Source organism: Apodemus sylvaticus, chromosome 19 (genome assembly GCF_947179515.1).
Source record: "Apodemus sylvaticus chromosome 19, mApoSyl1.1, whole genome shotgun sequence".
Lineage (NCBI taxonomy): Eukaryota > Metazoa > Chordata > Mammalia > Rodentia > Muridae > Apodemus > Apodemus sylvaticus.
Window position 1 is genome coordinate 43640635 of NC_067490.1, and position 26842 is coordinate 43667476.

A 26842-nucleotide genomic window follows, 5' to 3' on the forward strand; every position below is an offset into this window, starting at 1 on the left:
TGCACAGCAGGGAGGATGCACAGAAAACCAGGTAATGAAAGATTTGTGTGGATCCCACTGAGAACACCAGAGTAATCTTCTACCTACCCACAGCCCTAGGAAGCACAGAGCAAGCTGCAACTGACTACACCTTGGGACTACAATTTCTGCCTTAAGTGGTTTCCTAGAGCAGCAGCTCAGAGCACGGTCAGGTAGGATCTGGAGTTAGGACTGAAGGGCTCCCTTTTGCTGTAAATTTATAATCCAGGCATCAGTGCCCTCCAGATGAGGTTTGTAACTCTCAAATGACATCATTATTTTGTACATCGTCCGTCATTATTTTGTATCCTCTTATGCTTCCATCCATCTCTGTCAGTGGCCCTGGATGTGTGGGAAAAGAGCCCTCTTGGTCTTGTCACTATCTGGTCAAGGTGCCGTGTCCATCCTGCAGTCAGGTCTTCAGATTCTTAAAAGCAAGACTAAATGCCCTGTGACCTCCTGCCTTTTTCCCACCACTCATCATAGGAATCAGGGCTCGAGAAGATTCTCTGAGGACTGATGAGCTGTGGTTGAAGCCTCTAAGACTAAAGCTAGTCCCTACAGCTGTCCTGCCTGTGGGTCTCAACATCTTCATCCAGAACAAGCTGGGTGACAGATGTCCCATTCCTGGATCATATGGATTCTGGAGTCACTGATTGGGATATTCAAATCCTGGCAGTATCCTTGGTAATCACGTAGCTCAATGAAGAGGAGCTGAAGTCCCCCTGCAACTGTGGACCCAGGCAGTGAAGTCAGCGAGATGTACATATCAGCCATCCATGTCTCCTGGTGTAGGCTCACCAATCCTTCCATACTCACACCTGGCATGCTCATACACACACACACACACACACACACACACACACACACACCCACCATAACTGATCTGGGATTTTCACGTCAGCTAAGAACAAGTGAACCTAGATTGCATGTGTGAGTTTTCTCAGTGATGAAGCTTTGCTGTCTGCACAGCTGAGGCTCTGAGGGGTGAGGGGTTGAGGGGTTGAGGGGCAAGGGCAGCACAGTCTTCAGTAGTCTACCAGTCCCCTTCCATGGGCCCAGCAGAGGCAGGTCTTGATGCAGCAGCCTCCAGGAAGCAGGAACCCAGATGACACCTGGAATTGTTGTGTGAAGGACTTCCCAGAGCCCAAGAGGGAACAACCTGGCAGAGGGAGGCACCCCTTTAGCTCGGCAGGGTTGGATGGAGCCTCACACTTCAGTCTACCTCAGGGGTGCCTGGTATGAACTGATCCAGACACAGGTGTGCCCAGGCTGAACATAGTAATCTGGTGTGTGTGTGTGTGTGTGTGTGTGTGTGTGTGTGTGCCCCTTCTGGCTGTGGCTGGTAATGGGACACTGGCTATCACCAGCATAGCCCATGGTGCTGCCAGCTGTGTCTATGCACCTCTTTGAGGACAGTCTCTCTCTTCCTGGGTTAGTGTCCTATCTGCCTTCCTGACACCAACTGATGCCACTTTTCCTACTTAGTAGGAGCAGTTGACTTTGCTGATACTGATTCTACAGTTGGTGAGGACACTGTCTCCTTGTCACCAGCCTCATGTCACAGATCTCAGAGAACCATTTAGGGAGGAGGCACAAGAAACAGAGGACCCTGATCTTGGATGTTTCAGCAAAGATGGCGGTGACCAGGGCTGTGCTGTGCTCCGCTGCCCTCTCATCTTGTGGCTTTGGCAGAGCTGTTCCCTCAGCCCCATGGTTTGTTGTGAGTGGGAGGCCAATTAAGAGTCAATGCCTCCTGAGTGTATTCCTGTGGAATGCCACCACTCGGGAAGTGTGATGGAACCTGTGGTCACTGATAGACTCTCACTTCCTGTTTCTGCACCATGTCTCCTGGGTCACCAACAGCCTGTGCGGTCCCATTTGACTGTTAGCTGTGGAGTCATGTCTATGGCCTCTCTATTGAGATCCTTTGTGCAGGTTTTGATTGGTTGTTTAGAGCACCAATAAAAAGTGCTCAGCCCTCCACAACATGGGATGTCTCTCTAGTCTTTACATTCTTTCATTTCATAATTTTTGATGAACTTTATGATAGTTTTTTTGTTAAACTTGCTGCCAAGTATTTAGTCTACAAGGACTATATTCTTGATTTAATCTGCAGATTTCTTTCTTTTATTTGTGCATATAGGCATGTACTTGACTTGTCCATTTAAGACAGATCATGTATCCCTGCTGTACTTCATGAGTTTTAATGATTTCATTTTTATTTCTATTTTTCTATGTATAGACTCACCAGGGCACTGAGTAATGATGATGTTCTTTCATGTTGCAAGTGCCTTTTCCTTTGTTGTTGTTGTTGTTGTTTCTGGACTCACTGTGTTGAATTAGAATGTCAGGAGCATGTTAAAGAGAGGCATTTTAATTAGCGTTACTCTTACAGAAGACCATGACCAAAATCCAGCTGGGTAGGAAAGGGTTAACTTGGCTTACCCCTCCACATCACAGTCTTTCATAGAAGGACAACTGGGCAGGAGCTCAAACAGGGCTTGAACCTGGAGACAGAAGCTGCTGCCCAGGCAATGGAGGGATGTTCCTTACTGGCTTGTTTGTTAAGCTTTCTCCTCTTGCTTTCTTACAACCCTCAGGACCACCAGTCTAGGTGTTGGATTCCATAGCTGCCTGCAGCTATACCAAAGTGGGTTTCTGGAACAGAAGCTGAGGAATGGATAGGGAAGGGGCAAAAAGAAAAAGGGCCAAGACAATATTCACTGATCAAAGCTGGAAACTTTAATGGCGCCAGACCTTTTAACAGTTTGGGCAAACCCTTCCCTCCAGACTCCAGGCTGAGTTCTGGTGGAAGTTGTCTAGCTTCTCTTGGAGGTCCTTGTCTTGACTGCTCTGGCAGCTGGGTGGGTCACCTGCTTAATTCCTAGACCTGGAGGAACATGGAACTTAACCTTTACTTCCAGCACTCCACCCTAGGTGGATCAGGATCCTGGATATCTGGGAGAAGTTAACCTTGACCATAGTCAAGTACACTCTTAGCACTCCACCCAAGGATAAAAATTCCTGCTTTAACCTACTTCCCTATTATGTCCTAAGGGCAGATTCCTGCCAGGGATTGTCCTTGACCAAAGTCAAACTCAAACCGTGTGCATGACTGCCCCAATATGGCTCTGTACACCTAGGGATGGCACTACGCAAAATGGGCTGGCCCTCCCCCATCATTCACTAATTTAGGAATTCTTCACAAGCTTGCCCACAACCTGATCCTTTAAAAAATTGATCAATTATTTACATTCCAAATATGGCCCCCCCAGTCCCACTACCCAGAGTTCCTCAGCTCATCCCTCCTCCCCTTTGCCTTTATAGGGAGTCCCACAGCCATCCCCCTTCTCTAGGGTATCACGTCTCTACAGGATTAGGTACATCTTCTCCCACTAAGTTCAGAAAAGTTAGTCAGCCCTCTGCTACATAGGTGCCAGGGGTCTTAAACTAACTCTGATTGGTGGTTTAGTCTCTGGGAGATCCCTGGAGTCCAAGTTAGTTGATCCTGTTGCTCTTCCCTTGAGTTGCCACGCCCTTCAGTTTCTTCAGTCCTTCCCTGCTCTCTTCAGTAGGGTTCCCTGACCTCATCCAATGGTTGTCTGTATCTGCATCTGTCTCAGTAAGTTGCTGATTAAGCCTCTCAAAGGAATGCAATGGTGGGCTCTTTTCTGCTAATATAACATGGGATCAGTAATAATGTCAAGATTTGGTGCCACTTCATGTCATAGATCCCAAGTTGGGCCAGTCACTGGTCAGCAATTCCTTTAGTCTCTGCTCCATTTTTGTCTTTTAAGCAAACACAATTCTGGGCCATAAATTTGAAGGTGGGTTTGTGTCCCCATCCATCCACTGGGGATCATGTCTGTCTACTGGAGTTGGTCTCTTCAGGTTCCATCTCCCCACTGATGGGAATATTGGCTAAGGTCATCTCTATTGAGTCCTTCAAGCCTCCCACATTCCAGGGGTCTGGGTCTACCTAGAGATTCCCTCCCACCCCACTACACCCCCTGCAGCTGCGTGTTTCCATTCATTGTCCTGACCTTCTGGGTTTTTCTCCTGTTTCTCTGTCCATATGATCCTGCCTCCCTTTTCCCCTCCCCCTTCCCTCTCTTACTTAAGTCTCTCCCCTCCCCAGCATCCTTTGATTATTTTGTAAAATATAGAATGTTTGTGAATTTGCTTGTCATCCTTGCCCAGGGGCCATGCTATTTTTTTTTTTTTTGTTACATTTTAGTATATGTACTGCTGAAGCAAATACTACATCCTTATCTTATGGAAGTATTGTCTTAATTGTAGTTCCCTCCTCTCAAATGACTGTAGCTTGTGTCAAGTCTGTATAAAGGCAGCCAGCACACCAAACTTAGGGAATGAGTACAACTAAGTACAATGTTTGTTGAAGAATTGGGTGCAACTTTGTCAGGTTAAAGACAACAGATGGGCACATTGGCCAGTACTTTCATGTACATCCCCAACTCTATGACTAACTCTTAGGGAGGTATAATCTGTACTTTACAATTGAAAGAAGGGAGATGCAAACAGGGGCTGTCTTCCCACCCATAGCAGCCACAGAACAGGGATCTTGACCCTGGTCTGCTGAACCCTAAAACCTTCCATGGAGTTGTACCTTAAACCTTCCTACTTCAGGTGAAACACCATGCAGTTGTGTGCTGTGTGTATGTATGTGTGTGTGTGTGTGCATGCACATGGACTCTTTGTCCCTAGAATGAGCCATTTCATGGAGCAAGGGAGTCAAGGTGGTAGAAATGTGGTGTCCTGTGGTCTGACTCGCTGTGAGGGATGCCTTTCTCTGTGTCTCTCATTGGTTCACAACCAAATTCACATGAGGCACTAATGTCTCTGAGAAGAATTAACTGATAATTTGTGTAACTCTTGAAAGAAAAACAAATGGTGGCACAACAGTATTTTGTACTGATGAACTGAGAAACATAGCTTTGAAATGGATGAAGAAAAATTAAATATTGTGGCCAGGTCACGTTCCTCCATCATTTTCAATATTTGCAATGAGGAAAGTAATTTCTGGGGCCCGTGGTTAATGGCATGGTACATTCTGACTCCTGTAGTTCTCGGGATGGCATCCTGTTTTGGAGAACACCAGACAAGTTGGCTAAAGCTAGGAAACTAACACAAGGACTCGTTACACTATTTTGAGAAGGGGGAAAGGGGATACTTCTCTGCATAGTACTGTGGTCCTAATTGGCAATGGGAGTAGGCCTGGCCTAGTCCTTGGGAATTAGTTGTAAAGAAGAGGCAAGACCCTATACAATGGGCAGAGCCAAGGAAACACCCAATCCTAGGAACTCCAGACCAAGATTGGGGCAGAAACCTGGCAAGGAGCAGCATAGCCCATTCTGTCATTGCCAGGCAGAGAACACTTCTTCCACACCCCAGCCTTTGTCTTGGGACTAAAGTCTACCAGTTACCACAGACTCTGATGCATCCCTGGCTTCTGAAACAATTGAAGTTCCATTGACAGATAGCTATCCTGCTGAGCCTGGGGAATGCTCACCTCCCCACACACTCCACCCTCATCCTGTGGCTTCCAGTGGCCTTGACCCACTCCTTGCAACACTGGCTTCAAGAGGCCCAGTAACCTGTTTCCTGCAAGGCATAATGAAGACTTCTGTGGCTGCTGCAGCCATCAGCCAGAAGGATTGACAGCAGAAGCAGGGAAGAGTCCGGGCCTATAATATGGACAGGGAGAATGACAGGTATGTGCACAGATGATAGAAATCGGATGTTTTGGTGTGGATATTGAGAAGGACAGACACGGGGCATAGATGATAGGTAGAGCAGCCTTGATAGGGAGGGACAGACAGAAGGATGCAGACAGTAGGAATAAGGCCATCCTGGTGAGCATGCTGATGTCATGGTTAGTTTGCTAACTTGACACAAGACAGAGTCATTTGACAAGAGAGAATGACAATTGAGAAAATGTCTCCATGGGATCATCCTGTGTAAAACCAGAGGAGCATTTTCTTGGTTAATAATTGATGTGGGAGGACCTGGGCCCCTGTTGGTGGTGCCTTCTCTGTGGAGGTGGCCTTGAGCTATATCAGAAAGCAGGCTGAGCAATCTGTAGAAGGCCAGACATTAAACATCATCGCTTTAGGGCTTCTGCTCCCCGGTTCCTGCCTTGAGTTCCTGTCCTGACTCCCTGACTGAGGACTGTGAGCAGAATGAAGAAGCCCATTGTCTTCCTTAACATTTTTTTCATGGTGTTTTTTTCACAGCAATGGAAACGGTAACAGTGACAGGTATGGAGGGGCAGACATCTGAGGGTGGATGGCACAGCAGACTGCACAGCAGAGGGAGCTGGTGTCAGATGTGTGGGTTGTGGGAAATCATTCAAAGGATGCTTTCTGGCGCCTTGAGTCTCTTTCCTGTCTTTTCTTCTAATCTCAACAATCACTGTCTGTGAACCAGGCTTTGCCTTGAGTAGGAAAATGCCCTCGGTTGCCTCTTGAGTCCTCCTGTAGTTTGGCGAGTTGTGTTCTTGCAAAGCCAGGTGATGACAGGGAAGCTGTGCATTTCGTTATTGATTTCATGATCAGGCTGCAGATGAATGGCTTCCATGGAAATGTCTTCCAGTGGCTTCCTTTGGAATTCCCAGTGCTGAGTCCTGAATGCAGAAGCAAAGCTGCTGCTTCCCATTATAGGCCCTGCAAAGTGTGGGTCTTATGGAAAACATAAGTGTCCCGACTCATCAGGACAGTCAACGGGGTTCCTGGGCCTCCTAGGTAGAGGATGGGGGACAAAAGATGCAAGAGAAGGACAGCAAGACAGTATTCTGATCAAGCTGTCAAACTGTATTGTTTTATACACAAGGCAATATAAAGGAAAGCAAGCAAGATATAGGGAGGGGTCAAAGGGGGGGCAAGACATTGTTTTTGTGGGACAATCTCAGGGACATGCATTGTCTCTCAGGAACAGTTTCTCAGAATTGTATCTCAGAATCTCAGGGAAAAGCTGGCTATTGCTGCAGGAAATTGGCTGAGTAAATTGATCACAAGGAGGTAAGGTAGAAAGGAGTTGCTATGGTGACCTAACCACAGGTGATCTCTGTTTGTTCTAGCCCACTCAGGTGATCTCTGTATGTACTGACCACCTGGCTACTTGGCTAACTTGAAAGCTAGTATTTTTCCTTCTAAAAGCAAGCTTGAACATGTAAGACGAAAGGAGGAGATTTTGAGATCTATGTGAGAATGGCTCCTGGCACATAAGATGGGCCTGGCTGCAGAGCTCTGGTTATTAAGAGCTCAGGTGAGCCCTGCGGGGGCAGAACTTGCTGCTATCATCACCTATAGACAACTCCCCAGACTGGCAGGGGCTGGACTGCCCATGGCCTCCTTTCAGTTGGGAGTTGATTTGACAGGAGCTGAGGTGTGGAGGTTCAGGTGCCTTTTCCTGCATCATTTCCAGAGGGATTGGTGTGACTTTCCTTGAATAGCAAATGTGAATTTGTAAACCAATTACTTATGGGTGAATACCATCATGAGACGTTCCCTCCAGAAGCCCACCTGGTGTGCTCTGAGAGTGAGATAGGCCCCATCCTCCTGGCCACAGAGACTGGTGTGTGTACAGCAGAGCAGCCAACTGTTTCCTGCAGCCTTTCCACCCTGAGATGGGTGACAAGCTCCTCCCTGTGTCTGTTGGGATTGGCTTGGAGTTGCTCTCCTCTGTGTTTTGTGATAACAAAATCCACAGTGATCATGACTGTTAGGGTTCTGTCTAAGCTCCACCCCACAGTTACCTGGCAACAGTGAGGTAGGCCTGGCCTAGTATAAAAAGGGCTTCTCAGCCCCTCCTCTCTCTTTTACCTCTCTTACCTTTTATCTCTCTTACTTCTCTCACTCTCAGCTTCTCTCTTGCCCCTCTTGGGCTCTCCTCCCCTCTCCCCTCTCTCCATGTTGTCATGGCTGGCCTCTGCTGCTCTACTCTGTCCCTCTCTCTGTCTTTCTCTGACTCCCATCCCATGGCCTGAATAAACTCTACTCTATACTATGCTGGTTTGTGTGTCTTGTCCCTCGGGGGAAGGGATGCTGCACCCCCACACCACTGTATACCATATTCTCTAAACCCCTTTCTCTTTTTATGATCACAACATATACACACCTCTCTATCTCTTCTATCTCTCTATCTGCTGTGTGACACATGGCAGTTTGCATTGTTACTGTGATAGATGAATGTGTGATGGAGACATGGAAAAGAGGGTGGGATGGACTAGAGACACATTGGTGAGGCCACTGCTGTGGGAGCATGGCTGCAGTGGATGGGGAACCTGCCTTCGCTGAGTAGGCCCAGCAGGGTGGTGTGCAGTAGCCTGGAGCTCACGTAGCTCTTCCCCAAAATGGGCTGCCCAGCCCCACGATCACCCAGACTCTGAGCAACAAGAAGATGTTGGGAATGAAGAACAGTTCATTTTCTGTGTTAAGTTCCCTCGAAAGGCCTCCACGGTCTATGCTGCTACTGGAGGCCAAGCTGGTGCCCGTGGTCTGTGTTCCCACCAGAGGCAATGTTGGTGTCTATGATCTGTGCTCTTGATGGACGCCATATTGAAGTCCTTGGTGGGTGCTGCCGCTGGGGAACGTGTTGAGGTCCGTGTGCCGTGGTGACACCAGAAACCATGTAGAAGTCTGTGATCTGTGTTGCTGCTGTCTGTTGTGAGCAGGGAAGCTTCTTTGACAGTGTCCTGGTTGACTGCAGACCCATAATTGAGAATGAGGGACACTGAAGGTTCCTGCGGCAAGTTCCCCCCAACCCCTGAGAAAAAGTAGCAGTCCACACAGGAAACCACTGAAGAGAATTCTTAAAAGTTGTAATAAAGATGCTGAAGTATAGCTTCTCATAATTGATGGCTCCTGGGAGTGGGAGGAGGCGGGTGGCAGTGAAGGTCTCAGTTGTCCTTAAGGGCCTGGCCACAGCAAGCTTGACCATGCTCCAAGGTGAATATGGGTAATACGAATTGGACTCGATGTGTTTTAATTTGGGGGGGAGGACACATGGATAAGAGAATGGACCCAGTAGGAATGGGAAGTAAATGTGATAGGGATACACTGTATAAAATTTCCAAATAATAAACATTATGTTGGGGAAAAAAAGAGAAATGTGCAGGAAGACACAAAATGGCAAAGTAGTTAATGGCACTTGTAAACAAACTGATGACTTGAGTTTATTTCTGGGGACCAATATGGTGGAAGGAGAGAATGGACCCCTGAAGGCTGCCTACTGACCTCCACTCATATGTTGTAGCATGTGGGACCCCCCACTCTAATAAAGATTATAAACCTAGTATAAAGCAACAATGACATGTATAATAACATGGGGTCATGAGAGGCGGCTCAGTGGAGCAGAGTATAAAATCCTCAAACAAGTATGGTCCGGTTTATTTACTGTTCTGGTGTATGACAAAGGTGCATTTCAAATCAAAGGAGACAAAGAGATTATTCAGTTAGCGGTTTGGGGGCAATATGAGTGAGTTTCCAGGTTTAAAGCTGGACGTGTACCTCCTATCTTGCATCAAAATAAGTTTCTGATGAATCAAATATGTGAGACAAAGATATGAAAGAAGGCACAGAGGTCTTTTGAGTTGGAACTGAAGAAAATTCAAAGTATAGCAGGAAACCCAGAAGGCTTAAAAATCAACCTTTGAAAAGATGAACCACATAAAAATAAAAGTTCACTATGACAAGATCACCACAGAAAATCCAAGTTCAGCCACAACTGGAAGGTAAGTGTGCCACTCTTGTTCATAAGACTTCCATTTTTATCTGACAAGGGCACCTCTGTGAGACATTAACAAGGGCAAAGACTCAGCTCAGTGGAAGGATTCTTGCCTAGTGTTCAAGCGGTCCTGAGTTCGAATCCCAGCACTGCAGTAAGAAAAATGACCACCGAACAGAAAAGATGAGACCGGTAGGAACAAAACACAAAAGGCTCTTAAGCATGTAAAAAGATGCCCAATTTCACATACAGGAAAAAAACCTATAAACATTTCACGTATTAGTTTGGCAGATTTCATGTTTGCTAGTCTACTGTGTAAGTGGAAGCCAGGATACTGCACGAAGACACAGACACTGCCTGGAGTAGATACTGGCCACTGACTACAAAGGGTGATTCGCCAGTGTCTAACAACATTAGATCGAATATCTTTTTACCCAGTAATCCATATCCAGGGATTTAGTCAACAAACAACTCTCATGTATGCAAACAGCATTTCTTTTATGGCAAAGTCATTCATCATATAATTATTTATAATCTTGAAAGTTTGAAAACAATTGAAATGTTTAGCAGCAGACGTCCGGATAATGAACTACAGTGGTTCCTTAATATAATGCAAAGATACCAGGAATTTTTTCAAAGCAATGTTGCAAATTTGGATTGTTTTTATCTAGAGTACAGAGAGATGTATAATAATTTGTATGGAAAAGAAAGGTTATTATATTTATTTGTGTTTGCTTATAGATCAAACATTTCTTTTAAAAATGATCTCTACTATTTTAAACTATGTGTCTTTGTGCGGGCCCGTGCACATCAGTGCAAGTGCCCGCAGAGGCCAGAAGAGGGCGTCAGGTCCCCTAAAGCTGGAGTTACAAGTGGTTGTGAGCAGCTCAACATGGATGCTAGGAACTATAGGGGCTTCCTCAGGAAGAGAGGTATACCCTTTTAGCCTCTGTGCCAGCTCCACATTCCTGAATTCAATTTTCTTGAATGGATATCCCAAGTGTCTTGGGATGCAAAAGAAGTTATACAGGTGAGGGTGACTTAGATAATAGAAATGTATTATCTCTCTGTCCTAGCTTGGTTTCTGATGCTTTGTAAAACAACAGAAGTAACTTAGGGGAAGGACATGTTCATTCCATGTTATAGCTCCCTTCTCCATGGCTTAATCAGCTTGCTTATTTATACAACCCAGGAACACCTGTGCACTGACTATAGCATCCTGCCCCCCTACATTAATCATCAATCAAAATGCTCCCCAGAAATGCCACAGCCAATCTTATAGAATCCATTCCTCAATTGAGAGTCTGACCTCTCATGATTCTAGTTCAAGTCAACAGGAACTAACCAGCTCAGCTGACCCCTGATGTCAGTGCAACACAGACACATACATCCCTGTTAAACCATACTGTTTCCTATGTTGTTTATCTCCCAGGATATAGGTTAAGATCATGATACAGAATCTAGTAGTGTAAGCTTAAAAGTCACACAGTGTGGCAGTGTCACAGAAAAGAGACAGGTCCCTGGAGTCATTTAGCCAAGAGTCCAATCCCCTAACCCAGGGCCACCATTTCTATGTGACCAGCGCACTTTGTATTGAATGAGAAGGATATGAAGACCTTTGTCTTAATATTTTCCATGGGATTTACAAGAGAAAATGATTTTCTGATCATTATGACCCCACCGGCCCGCATGAACATGCTCTTCCCACGCCTTCCCTGGGCCATTTGTGGCCTGTGTTCCTGCTTTCAACTGTGCTCCTAGATCCAATCACGACATCTGTCAGAAGTGTGCCGAGGCAGGAACGTGGAGGGGTGAGGGAGAGATGGGGAGCACAGCCTACTACTGAAGCTGTGAGCTCAGCTTGGCTCAGAAAAGTTGGTTACAGGAGGACTCTGTGGCAGAGTAAGAGGGGCTGCATTGTTTTCCTTAAAGAGGAGTTAAATGTGGATAAACAGAGTGCACAGTACATAGCTTTAAGTGTTCTTAAAAAAATATTAGCTGGGCAATGGTGGTGCATGCCTTTAATCCCAGCACTTGAGAGGATGAGGCAGGAGAATTTCTGAGTTCAAGGCCAGCCTGGTCTACAGAGTGAGTTCCAGAACAGCTAGGGCTACACAGAGAAACCCTGTCTCAAAAACCCATATATATATATTATATATACATATATAATATATTTGTATATAATATATAATATATAACATATGTATATATAATATATAATACACACACATATATGGTTATATATGTGAATATATATATATATATATATGATTAACTTGGTTATAAGGTAAGGTAAAAGTTCAAGTTATGAAGGTAGGCTACAAAAACAAATCCCACAAAGCCTTTTCCCATATTACAGTCTTTATTTAAAAGTTTAAAGTCATTTACAAGATTCAAAGTCTCTTAACATAACTGTGGGTTCCTGTAAAATAAAATTCAAGTTAAATGCTTACTTATCCTAAAAGGGAAGACCCTCTGGGCGTAATTACAATTAGATTAATACAAATTAAAAATCTAATAGTCTTAAAAGCTCAGTGTCTGTCATGTGGGCCTCACTCATAATCTTCTGGGCACCAAGAGGGTTGGGCAGTCCCTTTTCTCTGGCTTTGTAATCTGCAGTACTGGAGCTTGTTCAGTAGACTCAGTCCAGCTTGACTCCATATCTGTGTCAGCCCTGGTGGCTGGCATGGACCTGCCATCTCTAATTTCATGGGGTCTCAATTGCAACTGAGGCTGCCCCTTCACTGGCGATTCTCTGGTCTATTCAGAGACACCAGTCTGGCTGTGTAGCCTGGAGTTTCCAAAGCAACTGAGTTAGCATCTTCACTGATGGCCTCTTCTGGCTTCTCTTCACTCTGACCTTGACACACAATGCCAACCAAGCCTTGGCTGCTCTCCACACCCTCTTTATGTCTTCAGAACCAGTACCACGTAGGAGACTCTGACACATTATTTGCCAGGCTGTGCTGCCAGCATAATCTATGGTTTCAGTAAAGAAGAACTTTTAATTCCATACTCTTTTTTTTTAAGATTTATTTATTTATATGAGTACAGCTATATTCTGTAACTGTCTTCAGTCGTGCCAGAAGAGGGCATAAGATCCTATTACAGATGGTTGTGAGCCACTATGTGGCTGCTGGGAATTGAACTCAGGACCTCTGGAGGAGTAGTCAGTGCTCTTAACCACTGAGTCATTTTCCAGCCTCTTAATTCAAGCACATCACAATGGTTCTGATGGAGTCTTTGATTTTCTCTGAAACTCTACAGGCCGGGCACCATTATCTCCACTCCACTCTCCATCTCTACTTTCAGTATTATCCTCCAAAGCAGCTCATTGAGTTCTGAGCACTCACAGCATTTGGAGGCCCGCATCTCCCGGCTCATGGGTGTGTTCACTGATTTGGAAGTATCTCCTCTTCAGGCATTTCATTACATAAGCATAAAGTTGAAGTCTTTGGTGGTGGGGATTGATTTAATCTCTAGCTTTTCTTTTTCTGGAAGCAGAACGTCTCATCCTATCAATAGAGGGAGCTCATCCCGTCCCGAAGTCAGCTAGAGCTGGCTTTCTCAACCTGTGGGGTTTGGCCCCTTGAAGGTCAAATGACCCTTTACAGGGTGTCCCAACCTGCAGGACAGTCAACGGGGTTCCCTGGGCCACCTAGGAGAGAATGGGGGACAAGAGATGCAAGAGACCGACAGCAAGACAACATTCTGATCAAGCTGTCAAATTTTATTTTTTACACACTGCAAAATAAAGGAAAGCAAGCAAGGTATAGGGAGGGGATATAGGGGGCAAGGCATAGTCTTTAGGGAACAATCTCAGGGGGTGAACATTGTCTCTTGGAAACAGTTTCTCAGAATTGTCTCTCAGAATCTCATGGAAAACCTGGCTATTACTATAGGAAGTTGGCTAGGTAAAATGATCAAGAGGAGGCGAAGTGGAAAGAGGTTACTATGGTAACTTAACTGCACATGAACTCTGTTTGTTCTAACCCACTCAGGTGAACTTTGTATGTGCTGACCACCTAGCTACTTGGATAACCTGAGAGCTAGTATTTTTCCTTCTAAAAGCAGGCTTGAGCATGTAAGATGGCTAAAAGGAGGAGGTTTTGAGATCTATGTGAGAATGGCTCCTGGCAACAGGGGGTCACCTAAGACCATTGAAAAACACAGATGTGAGCTTAGTACAAGGAGACAAGGATGGATCAACTGGGGAAGACCCTTGAGGACATCGGTACAGGGAGAAAGTTTCTGAACAGAACACCAATAGCGTATGCTCTAAGAGCAAGAATTGACAAATGGGACCTCATAAAATTACAAAGTTTCTGTAAGGCAAAGGACACCATCAAGAGGACAAATCGGCAACCAACAAATTGGGAAAAGATCTTCACCAACCCTACATCAGATAGAGGGCTAATATCCAATATATATAAAGAACTCAAGAAGTTAGACTCCAGAAAACCAAACAACCCTATTAAAAAATGGGGTACAGAGTTAAACAAAGAATTCTCACCTGAAGAACTTCGGATGGCAGAGAAGCATCTTAAAAAAATGCTCAACTTCATTAGTCATTAGGGAAATGCAAATCAAAACAACCCTAAGATTTCATCTTACACCAGTCAGAATGGCTAAGATTAAAAATTCAGGAGACAGCAGGTGTTGGAGAGGGTGTGGAGAAAGAGGAACACTCCTCCACTGCTGGTGGGGTTGCAAATTGGTACAACCACTCTGGAAATCAGTCTGGCGGTTCCTCCGAAAACTGGGCACCTCACTTCCAGAAGATCCTATTATACCACTCCTGGGCATATACCCAGAAGACTCCCCACCATGTAATAAGGATACATGTTCTACTATGTTCATAGCAGCCCTATTTATAATTGCCAGATGCTGGAAAGAACCCAGGTATCCCTCAACAGAAGAGTGGATGCAAAAAATGTGGTATATCTACACAATGGAGTACTATTCAGCCATTAGAAACAATGAATTCATGAAATTCTTAGGCAAATGGATGGAGCTAGAGAATATCATACTAAGTGAGGTAACCCAGACTCAAAAGGTGAATCATGGTATGCACTCACTAATAAGTGGATATTAACCTAGAAAACTGGAATACCCAAAACATAATCCACACATCAAATGAGGTACAAGAAGAAAGGAGGAGTGGCCCCTGGTTCTGGAAAGACTCAGTGAAACAGTATTCAGCAAAACCAGAACGGGGAAGTGGGAAGGGGTGGGTGGGAGGACAGGGGAAGAGAAGGGGGCTTACGGGACTTTCGGGGAGTGGGGGGGCTAGAAAAGGGGAAATCATTTGAAATGTAAATAAATTATATCGAATAAAAAAAAAGAAACCAAAAAAAAAAAAAAAAGAAAAACACAGATGTGCATCAGCACAAGCTTCCAGAATACCAATTCTGAGACTCTCTGTATTTGCAAAAACGTTGGCCATATAGGTTGGCTCTTTCTCCCATAACTCAAACGCTGCTTATTCTAATCTAAGTTCTGCCATGTGGCTGGTCACCTCTGCTCAGCTCTCAAGCATCTGTTCTTCAAGACCTGGGATGAATCCTCTACCTTCTCTCTATCCCAGAATTCAATCTCCCTCTGGATGTCACCTGCTAGTCTGCCCTTTCCTATAGGCCATAGTTTTGTTTTTTTTTTTTTATTGACAAGTGATTTATCCATACAATACACAAGATATTCTTTCTACACAGATGTTTATATTACAATTCATAATAGTAGCAAAATTACAGTTATTGAGTAGCAATGACAATAATTTATGGTTTGAGGTCACTACTAGATGAGGAATTGTATTAAAGGGTCGCAGCATCACAAAGCTTGAGAATGACCACATTAGGGCAACTTTATTAGTATAAACTCAGTGTGGCTGAAAATTGCTATGGGTGACAGAAGATGTTGCAGTTATCTGCATCAAGAATTTCCAAGGGTATGATGATATCATACCAGGAGCCAGGGGCAAAAACCAGACAAATGGCCCCTGTTGGGCCACAGTAACATTTGCTTTTGCTTGCTTGTAGTGTCAAGTAGTCCAGGCTGTCTCTAAACTAATATGTAGCCAAGGATAACCTTGAACTTCTGCCTCTTATGCCTTTACCTCCCCACGCAAGGAAGTATACTCAAGTGCCACCTGTTCCAGTATTCCGATGGTAACTTTTGACTTTCTGAGCAAAATGAGGTTGCACAATTCTTTACCTTGGAGACAAATGTGAGGCATGAAACTGAAGTCTTCCATGTCATTCTGTCCCAACACAGGTTTGTGGACTCTCTGACACCATGAAACAACAACCCCAGGAAGAGCTTCTTTGTTCTTGCCAGACAGCAATGTCAGTGACTGACCACCAATCAGCACCCTGTTCCTTTCTTGTTGCCCAGTGAGATTGTAATAGCTGGGCTGCTGTAACCTTGTCTTCTTACAAACGATCCCACTCTTGTTCTCTACAACAGCCGGAAGATACCTGTCTAGTACGCCATTTTAGGAACATTTTCCCGGTATCTAGGATTCCCTTTTTCCTCCATGGGTGGTTACCCTCACTCTGCTCACTCTGTCTCTTGGAACTCTCTGTTCAAATACTTGGTGTGCCTTAATTTGACTTCTAGTTTAATCATTTGGACCACTGGCATGGGAGAGCATGCCTGAGAACACACACACACAGACACACACAGACATACACAGACACACACACAGAGACACAGACACACATAGATACACACACACTCAGATGAGCACAGACACACACAGACGAGTACAGACACACACAGACACACACAGATACACAGAGATAAAAACACAGATACATACACACACAGACATGCACAGACACACACACAGAGACACACACAGACACACACAGATACACAGAGATATACACAGAGAGACACAGACACACACATAGATGCACACACAGACATACACAGATACACACACAGACACACACAGATATACATACACAGAGACACAGACACACATAGATAAACACACCCAGATGAGCACAGACACACACAGACATGCACAGACACACACAGATACACAGAGATATACACATAGATACATATATACAGAGACAAGCACGGACACACACAGACACGCACAGACATACACAGATACACACACAGAGATATACACACATGGAGACACAGACACACATATAGATACACACAGAGACATGCACAGATACACACAGATATATATACACACAAAGACATACACACACACACACACACACACACACACACACACACCAGGAGGGGGAATCTCATCATTTGGTAGCTTGTGAGCCAGCCTCAGCTTTCCTTACCTCTGTCTGCTGTGTGCTCTCTGTCTCTGGAGGTGTTTATTGTCTTCTTGACTTTAAGGAGACTTAACATTCTAGTTTTTGTATTTAAAAGTGAGACTTCCAGGCATAGGGTTTTTGTGGTGTAGTGGTTCTCAACCTTCCTAATGCTGTGACCCCTTAATAAAGTTTTTCATGTTGTGGTGACCTTCAACTGTCAAGAGCCAACAAGTAGAAGCTAAAAACAAGCAGGTGGTCTTCCTGAGATGGGTCTGCCTTGGATTAAAAAAAATCTACAAGAGATTTTCTCTGGTAGGCAAGGCTCAGGAGAAATACATTTTAGGAAAGATTCCTGCTATTATTATGTTTTCCTGTTATTATTAAACATATATAACAATCACTAGGTATTAGCCTACCCTTTTGAGCAGATCTTTGTAAAACAATGAAGATGTACTGTCTTGTAGTGATGCTATATAGACAAATAGATGGTTTTTTAATCCTTAATGATGATCCTATAAGAATTCCTAAAATTAGCTGGGCAGTGGTGGCGCACGCCTGTAATCCCAGCACTTGGGAGGCAGAGGCAGGCAGATTTCTGAGTTCGAGGCCAGCCTGGTCTACAGAGTGAGTCCAGGACAGCCAGGGCTACACAGAGAAACCCTGTCTCAAAAAAAAAAAAGAATTCCTAAAATTATAGTAATTATTATGCTCTTTTATAATACACTGCTATTAAATCCTTTCTGATAGTCAAAACTGCAATGAGAACTCCGGCACACTGTAGTGTCATGAGTTAATTGCTTCTTACATACAAGAAGGCATCTTTTCTGACGAGCACATTCCAAGAGGCCGTAAAACCATTAGCCAAAGGTCATAAAAAGGGAACTAACAGTTTACTATAGGTGCTAGGACAGAAGATAAAATATTGACCGGGTTTGTGTATCTATGGTGGAAGCCTTTTCTTTCTCTATGCAATAAAGATTGGAGCTCATTTTTAATCCAGCATGAGTGAGTTCTTTCTGCACTGGTGCTTGGTGTGTGTGTGTGTGTGTGTGTGTTAAAGTATGTAATTATGAGTTAGTATGGGCCCAAAATGGTTTGAATGGAGATTTAAGAATGTGTCTGCATGTCTGTATACGAGTTTATGTGAGTTTATGCATATGTGTCTGTGTAAACGTTTTTTCTTCTGCAAGCATGATTCTCTTCTCCTGGTTCAATACAAGTTTATTGCTCCAAACTTCCCCCTAGCCTGACAAGCAAGAGATCTGGACAAGAGGAAAAAGGCTCCAGCAATTAATTCTTTACTTAATCTTAATTTAAGATGAGCTGCTAAATTAGCCTCAGAGGAACTCAGAAGGCAGGCCAGCTACTGGAGCAAAGTGACTTAGATTAAAGATAGGTGAACCGGCCAGGCGGTGGTGGCACATGCCTTTAATCCCAGCACTTGGGAGGCAGAGGCAGGTGGATTTCTGAGTTCAAGGCCAGCCTGGTCTACAGAGTGAGTTCCAGGACAGCCAGGGCTACACAGAGAAACCCGGTCTCGAAACCAAGCCCCCCCCCCAAAAAAAGATAGGTGAACCTTTTTTTTCAATGCAGCAACCCTAAATATCTTGTAAGATCAAGTCCTACTCCCCACTACGCTCTTCCCCCTCCACTACCTCAAGAAGAACCAAACAAGAAAGCAGACCTGACGGGGCTGGTCTCCAACACTCAACCATAAAATCACTTTCGTTGCTACTTGAGAACTGTTACTTTGTGACTGTCATGGATCACAGTGTAAGTATTTCTGGAGATAGAGGTTTGCCACATAGAGATAGGGGTTGAGAGCCAACAGTGGCTCAACAACGATGCCTCAACATGAACCCATATTTCTGGAACTCACAGTGCAAAAGTCAATGTAGAAAAAGCCAACTGTCATATATGTGAGTTGGGAAAGAGCTGGAGATTGTCCTATCCAAAGTATCCCGAAAGAAGTCATAACAGGCTCCATGACTGTGCCTTTCTAAAGCAAAATGTGAATACTTCTAGGGAAGCATTTTCACATACCCAACAAGAGTTAGTAATTTCTGAAAATGAATCGATCAGATTTTTGCTTACAGGTTAGGGTCTAAGGTCAAGCTGCTACAGATATGAGGCAAGGAGTCAAGTTTATAAATACTAAAAGACATTTGTTTATTATTTACTTTTGAGACAAGGATTCACTCTGTACCCCGAGCTAGCCTTGAACTCATGATCCTCTTGCCTCAGCCTCCCTAGTGCTAAAATTAGAAGCATAGGCCACTTTGACCAGCTAAGGGATGGTAAATTGTTTTTGTCATAATTTCAGATCTATTGAAAGTTGCAAGTATGGGATAGAAAAGGCCGTGTGTCCTCCAGCAACTAAAGTTTTAATATTTTGCCTTATTTGTTTTCTCTTACATTTTGTATGTATATTTTATATAAATGAAAATGTTTATAGACATTTTTATTTTTTTCTTTTTAATTGGATATTTATTTATTTATTTGTTTGTTTGTTTGTTTGTTTATATTTCAAATGTTATTCCTTTTCCAGGTTTCTCTTCTGGAAACACCCTATCTCATCTCCTTTCCCCCTGCTTCTATGAGGATGTTCCCTACCCACCCACCCACTCCTGCATCCCTGCCCTGGCATTCCCCTACACTGTAGCATAGAATCTTCATAGGACCAAGGGCCTCTCCTCCCATTGATGCCAGACAAGGCCATCCTCTGCTACATATGGAGCTGGAGCCATGGGTCCCTCCATGTGTACACTTTGGTTGGTAGTTTAGCTCTGGGGGCAGGGGTCTGGTTGGTTGATATTGTTGTTCTTCCTATGGGGTTGCAAATTGCTTCAGCTCCTTCAGTTCTTTCTCTAACTTCTCCATTGGGGACCCCATGCTCAGTCCAATGGTTGGCTGCAAGCATCTGCCTCTGTATTTGTCAGGCTCTGGAAGAGCCTCTTAGGAGATAGCTATATCAGACTCCTGTCAGCAAGCACTTGTTGGCATCCACAATAGGGTCTGGGTTTGGTAACTGTATATGGGGTGGATCCCCAGGTAGGACAGTCTCTGGATGGCCTTTTCTTCAGTCTCTGCTCCACACTTTGTCCCAATATTTCCTTTAGACAGGAGCAATTCTGGGTTAAAAATTTGGAGATGAGTGGGTGGCCCCATCCCCCAACCAGAAGTCTTGCTAAACCTCTGGATATGGTCTCTACAGGTTCTCTCTCCCCTTTGTTGGGCAATTCAGTTAATCTCATCTTCATTGGGTCCTGGGAGCCTCTTGCTTTCCCGGCATCTTCGACTTGCTGGTGGCTAACCCCAGTTCTCCATCTCCCAGTGCTACACACCTCTGCTCAATTCCCGACTCTCTGTATACCATCCCCAGCTCCTCCCACACCTGATCCTGCCCCTCTTTTTTCCATTCCCATTCCTTGCTTCCTCCTAAGTCTCTCCCACTCTCTTCCTTCGGTGAGTATTTTGTTCCCCCTTCTTTTTTTTTTAAAAGATTTATTTATTATATGTAAGTACACTGTAACTGTCTTCAGACACACCAGAAGAGGGCATCCGATCTCTTTATGGATGGTTGTGGTTGCTGGGATTTGAACTCAGGACCTTCGGAAGAGCAGTCAGTGCTCTTAACCACTGAGCCATCTCTCCAGGTCCCTTGTTCCCCCTTCTAAGAAGCACTGAAGCATCCACATTTTGGTCTTTCTTCTTGAGCTTCATATGATCTGTGTATTGTATCTTGGGTATTCCAAACTTTTGGGCTAATATCCACTTATCAGTGAATACATCCTGTGTGTGTTCTTTTGTGACTGGGTTACCTCACTCAGGATGGTTATATTTTCTAGTTTCATCCATTTGCTTAAGAATTTCATGGTCATAGCTTTAAATGTACCACAGTTTTTTGTGTCCATTCCTCTATTGAAGGAATTATTCTGGGTTCTTTCCAGCTTTGCTGCTATGAACATAGTGGAGCTTGTGACCTTGTTATATGTTGGAGCATCTTTTGGGTATATGCCCAGAAGTGTTATAGCTGGGTCCTCAGGTAGTACTATGTCTAATTTTCTGAGGAACTGCCAGACTGATTTCCAGAGTGGCTGTACCAGCTTGAAGTCCCAATAGGAATGGAGTACTGTTCCTCTTTCTCCACATCCTTGCCAGCATCTACTGTCACCTGAGTTTTTGTTCTTAGCAATTCTGACTGGTGTGAGGTAGAATCTCAGAGTTGTTTTGATTTGCATTTACCTGATGACTAAGGATGTTGAACATTTCTTTAGGTGCTTCTTGGTCATTCAATTCCTCAGTTGAGAATTATTTGTTTAGCTCTGTACACCATTTTTAATAGGGTTCTTTGGTTCTCTGGAGTCTAACTTCTTGAGTTCTTTGTATATATTGGCTATTAGCCCTCTACCTATGTAGAGTTGGTAAAGATCTTTTGCCAATCTGTTGGTTGCTGTTATGTCCTATTGACAGTGTCCTTTTCCTTACAGAATCTTTGCAAGTTTATGAAGTGCCATTTGTCTATTGTTGATCTTAGAGCGTAAACCATTGATCTGTATAAGAAAATTTCCCCTGTGCCCATGTGTTTGAGGTTCTTCCCCACGTTCTCTTCTATTAGTTTCAGTGTATCCGGTTTTAGTGGAGGTCCTTGATCTACTTGGACTTGAGCTTTGTACAAGGAGATAAAAATGGATCAATTTGCATTCTTCTACATGTTGACTTCCAGTTGAACCAGCTGGTTTATTGAAAATTCTGTCTTTTTTCCACTGGATGATTTTAGCTCCTTTGTCAAAGCTCAAGTGACCATAGGTATGTGGGTTCGTTTCTGGGTCTTCAACTCTATTCCAAGGATCTACACATTTGTAATTGTACCAATACCATGCAGTTTCCTAACAATTGCTCTGTAATACAGCTTGAGGTCAGGAATGGTGATTCCCCTGGAGGTTATTTTATTGTTGAGAATAGTTTTCGCTATACTGGGGTTTTTTTCTTATTCCAAATGAATTTGCAAATTGCTCTTTCCAACTCCATGAAGAATTGAGTTAGAATTTTGATTGGGATTGCATTGAATCTGTAGCTTGCTTTCAGAAAGATGGCCACTTTTACTATATTAATCCTGCCAATCTATGAGCGTGGGAGATCTTTCCATCTTCTGAGATCTTCTTCAATTTCTTTCTCGGAGACTTGAAGTTTTTGTCCTACAGATCATTTACTTGCTTGATTAGAGCCACACCAAGGTATTTTATATTATTTGCAACCATGTGAGTGGAGTTGTTTCCCTAATTTCTTTCTAAGCCTGTTTATTCTTTGAGTAGAGGAAGGGTAGTGATTTGTTTGAGTTAATTTTATATCCAGACACTTTGCTGAAATTATTTATCAGGTTTAGTAGTTCTCTGGTGGAATTTTTGGGGTCACTTAAGTATACTATCATATTATCTGCAGATAGTGATATTTTGGCTTCTTCCTTTCCAATCTGTATGCATTTGACTGCCTTTGTTTTTTAATTGTTCTGGCTTGGACTTTGAGTACTATATTGAATAGGTAGGGAGATAGTGGGTTGCCTTGTCTAGTTCTGATTTTAGTGGGATTGCTTCAAGTTTCTCTCCATTTAGTTTGATGTTGGTTACTGGTTTGCTGTATATTGCTTTTACTATGTTTAGGTATGGGCCTTGAATTTCTGATCTTTCCAAGACTTTTACCATGAAGTGATGTTGAAATTTGTCAAATTCTTTCTTAGCATCTGATGAGATGATCATGTGATTTTTTTCTTTGAGTTTGTTTATTTTTAATTTTTTTATTTTCTGTATTCTTTGTTTACATTCCAAATGATTTCCCCTTTCCCCGTTCCCCTCTCACCAAAAATCCATAAGCCCTCTTCCCTCCACGCATTCCCCAATCAATCCCCTTCCACTTTCTGTCCTGGTAATCGCCTACATTGCTGCATCAAGTCTTTCCAGGACCAGGGCCCTCTCCTTCCTTCTTGGGAATGATTTGATATGTGAATTGTGACTTGGGTATTCAGAGCTTCTGGGCTAACATCCACTTATCAGTGACTGCATTCCATGTGTGTTCTTTTGTGAATGGGTTACCTCACTTAGGATGATATTTTCCAGTTCCAACCATTTGCCTAAGAATTTCATGAATTCAATGAGTTTGTTTATGTAGTGGATTTTTTTGATGGATTTCATTATATTGAATTATCTCTGAATCTCTGGGACAAAGTCTACTTGATCATGGTGAATCATCATTTTGATGTGTTCTTGAATTCGGTTTTTGAGAATTTTATTGAGTATTTTGCATCGATATTCATAAGTGAAATTGGTCTGAAGTTCTCTTTATTTGTTTGATATTTGTGTGGTTTAGGTGTAAGCATGATTGTGGCATCATAGAATGAGTTGGGTAGTGTTCCTTCTGTTTCTATTTTGTGGAATAAATTGCCGAGTGTTGGTGTTAGGTATTCTTTGAAGGTCTGATAGAATTCTGCACTAAAAGCATCTGGTCCTGTTTATCTGATCCTGATTTAACTTTGGTACCTGGTATCTGTCTAGAACATTGTTCATTTCATCCAGATTTTCCAGTTTTGTTCAATATAGGCTTTTGTAGTAGTATCTGATGATGTTTTGAATTTCCTCGGTTTCTGTTATTTCTCTCTTATCATTTCTAATTTTGCTAATTTTGATACTATCTCTGTGCCCTCTGGTTAGTCTCACTAAGGGTTTATCTATCTTGTTGATTTTCTCAAAGAGCCAGCTCCTGGTTTTGTTGATTCTTTGTGTAGTTCTTCTTGTTTCTACTTGGCTGATTTCAGCCCTGAGTTTGATTGTTTCCTGCCATCTACTTCTCTTGGGTGTATTTGCTTCTTTTTGTTCTAGAGCTTTCGGGTGTGCTGTCAAGTTGTTAGTGTATGCTTTCTCCATTTTCTTTTTGAAGACACTCAGAGCCATGAGTTTTCCTCTTAGCACTGCTTTCATTGTGTCCCATAAGTTTGGGTATGATGTGCCTTCATTTGCATCAAATTCTAAAAAGTCTTTAATTTCTTTATTTCTTCTTTGACCAAGTTATCATTGAGTAGAGCATTGTTCAGCTTCCATGTGTATGTGGGCTTTCTGTTGTTTTTGTTGTTTTTGAAGAAGGGCCTTAGTCCATGGTGATCTTATAGGATTCATGGGATTATTTCAGTCTTCTTGTATCTATCTGTTGAGGCCTGTTTTTTTTTTTTTTTTTTTTAGACAGGGTTTCTCTGTATATCCCTGGCTGTCCTGGAACTCACTCGGTAGACCAGGCTGGCCTCGAACTCAGAAATCCACCTGCCTCTGCCTCCCAGAGTGCTGGGATTACAGGCGTGCACCACCACCACCCGGCGAGGCCTGTTTTGTGACTGAGTATATGGTCAGTTTTGGGGAAGGTACTGAGTGCTGAGAAAAAGGTATATTCTTTTGTTTTTGGATGAAATATTCTATATATATCTGTTAAATCCATTTGGTCCATAACTTCTGTTAGTTTCACTGTGTCTCTTTTAGTTTCTGTTTCTATGATCTGTCCATTGATGAGAGAGGAGTGTTGAAGTCTCCCACTATTATCGTGTGAGGTGCAATGTGTGCTTTGAGCTTTAATGAAGTTTTTTTTTGTTGTTGTTGTGTTTGTTTTTTGTTTTTTTTTGTTTGTTTTTTTTTATGAATGTGGGTGCCCTTGCATTTGGAACATAGATGTCCTGAATTGAGAGTTCTTCTTTGTAGATTTTTCCTTTGATGCCTATGAAGTGTCTTTCCTTGTCTTTTTTGATAACTTTTGGTTGAAAGTTGATTTTATTCGATATTAGAATGGCTGCTCCAACTTGTTTCCTGGGACCATTTGCTTGGAAAATTATTTTCTAGCCCTCTGGAAAAAATGTTCTATCCCTCTGTCTTTGTCACTGAAGTGTGTTTCCTGTATGCAGTTTATATCTTTTTATTGGGAAATTGAGTCCATTAATGTTAAGAGATATTAAGGAATAGTGATTGTTGCTTCCTGTTATTTTTGTTGTTAGAGGTGGAATTATGTTTGTGTGGCTATCTTCTTTTGGATTTGTTGAAAGAAGATTACTATCTTGCTTTTTCTAGGGTGTAGTTTCCCTCCTTGTGTTGGAGGTTTCCATTTATTATCCTTTTTAAATCTAGATTTGTGGAAAGATATTGTGTAAATTTGGTTTTGTCATGGGCTATCTTGTTTTCTCCATCTATAGCAATTGAGAACTTTTCTGGGTATAGTAGTCTGGGCTGGCATATATGTTCTCTTAGGGTCTGCATTACATCTCATCTGCCCAGGATCTTCTGGCTTTTAGTGTCTCTGGTGAGAAGTCTGGTGTAATTCTAACAAGTCTGCCTTTATATGTTACTTGACCATTTTCCCTTATGCTTTTAATATTCTTTCTTTGTTTTGTGCATTTGGTGTTTTGATTATTATGTGACGGGAGGAATTTCTTCTCTGGTCCAATCTATTTGGAGTTCTGTAGGCTTCTTGTATGTTCATGGGCATCTCTTACTTTCAGTTAGGAAAATTTTCTTCTATAATTTTGTTGAAGATATTTACTGGCCCTTTAAGTTGGGGATCTTTACTCTCTTCTATACCTATTATCCTTAGGTTTGGTCTTCTCATTGTGCCTTTGATTTCCTGGATGTTTTGGGTTAGGAGCTTTTTCTATTTTGCATTTTGCATTTTCTTTGACTGTTGTGTCAATGTTTTCTATGGTATTTTCTGAACCTGAGATTCTCTCTTCTATCTCTTGTATTCTGTTGGTGATGCTTGCATCTCTGATTCCTGATCTCTTTCCTATATTTTCTATCTCCAGGATTGTCTCCCTTTGTGATTTCTGTATTGTTTCTATTTCCATTTTTAGATCCTGGATGGCTTTGTTCAATTCCTTCACCTGTTTGGTTGTGTTTTCTTGTAATTTTTTAAGGGATTTTTGTTTCTTCTTTAAGGACTTCTGTCCATTTACCCATGTTTTCCTGTATTTCTTTAAAGGAGTAATTTATGTACTTCTTAAAGTCCTCTGTCAGCCGGGTGGTGGTGGAACATGCCTTTAATCCCAGCACTTGGGAAGCAGAGGCAGGCAGATTTCTGAGTTTGAGGCCACCCTGGTCTACAGAGTGAGTTCCAAGACAGTCAGGGCTATACAGAGGAACCCCATCTTGCAAACAAAACAAAACAAAACAAAACAAAAAACAAGTCCTCTGTCATCATCATGAGATGTGATTTAAATCCAAATCTTGCTTTTCTGGTGTCTTGGGGTATCCAGGACTTGCTGTGGTGGGAGAACTAGGTTCTGATGATGCCAAGTAACTTTGGTTTCTGTTGCTTAGGTTCTTGCACTTGCCTCTCACCATCTGGTTATCTCTGGTGTTGTTTAGTCTTGCTGTCTCTGACTGGAGCTTGTTTCTCCTGTGAGCCTGTGAGCCTTTGATTTAGGTGTATCCGCACTCCTGGGAGACCAGTTCTCTCTGGGCAAGATTTGGGTGTAGAGAGCTGTGTCACAGGGTGAGCACCAGGGCACTGATGGAAACAGAAGGATCCTGTTCCCGGCTGCTCTGCAGTTCCTGTGCCTTATGGACTCCTGGCTGTGCATCTTTGGCCAGTTGTGGGAGCAAAAGTAGTGGTCTCACATGTGAACTTAGGAGTGACAGTATTCCTGGGAGACCAGCTCTCTCCAGCCAGGGTTTGGGTATAGAGAGCTGTGCTACAGCCTTAACTCCAGGGCATAGAAGGATGGTAAATTTCTATTAAAATCTCAGCCTTACCATTTTTAAGAT

General features: G+C 43.1%; 1 non-coding gene across 1 annotated transcript; it reads right to left on the reverse strand.

Annotated features, from left to right (window-relative positions):
* Positions 1 to 4177: 4177 nt before the first annotated feature.
* LOC127670323 (U6 spliceosomal RNA) lies at positions 4178 to 4282 on the reverse strand. Its single transcript, XR_007974535.1, has one exon. It is a non-coding gene; the product is annotated as a U6 spliceosomal RNA (small nuclear RNA).
* Positions 4283 to 26842: the final 22560 nt, after the last annotated feature.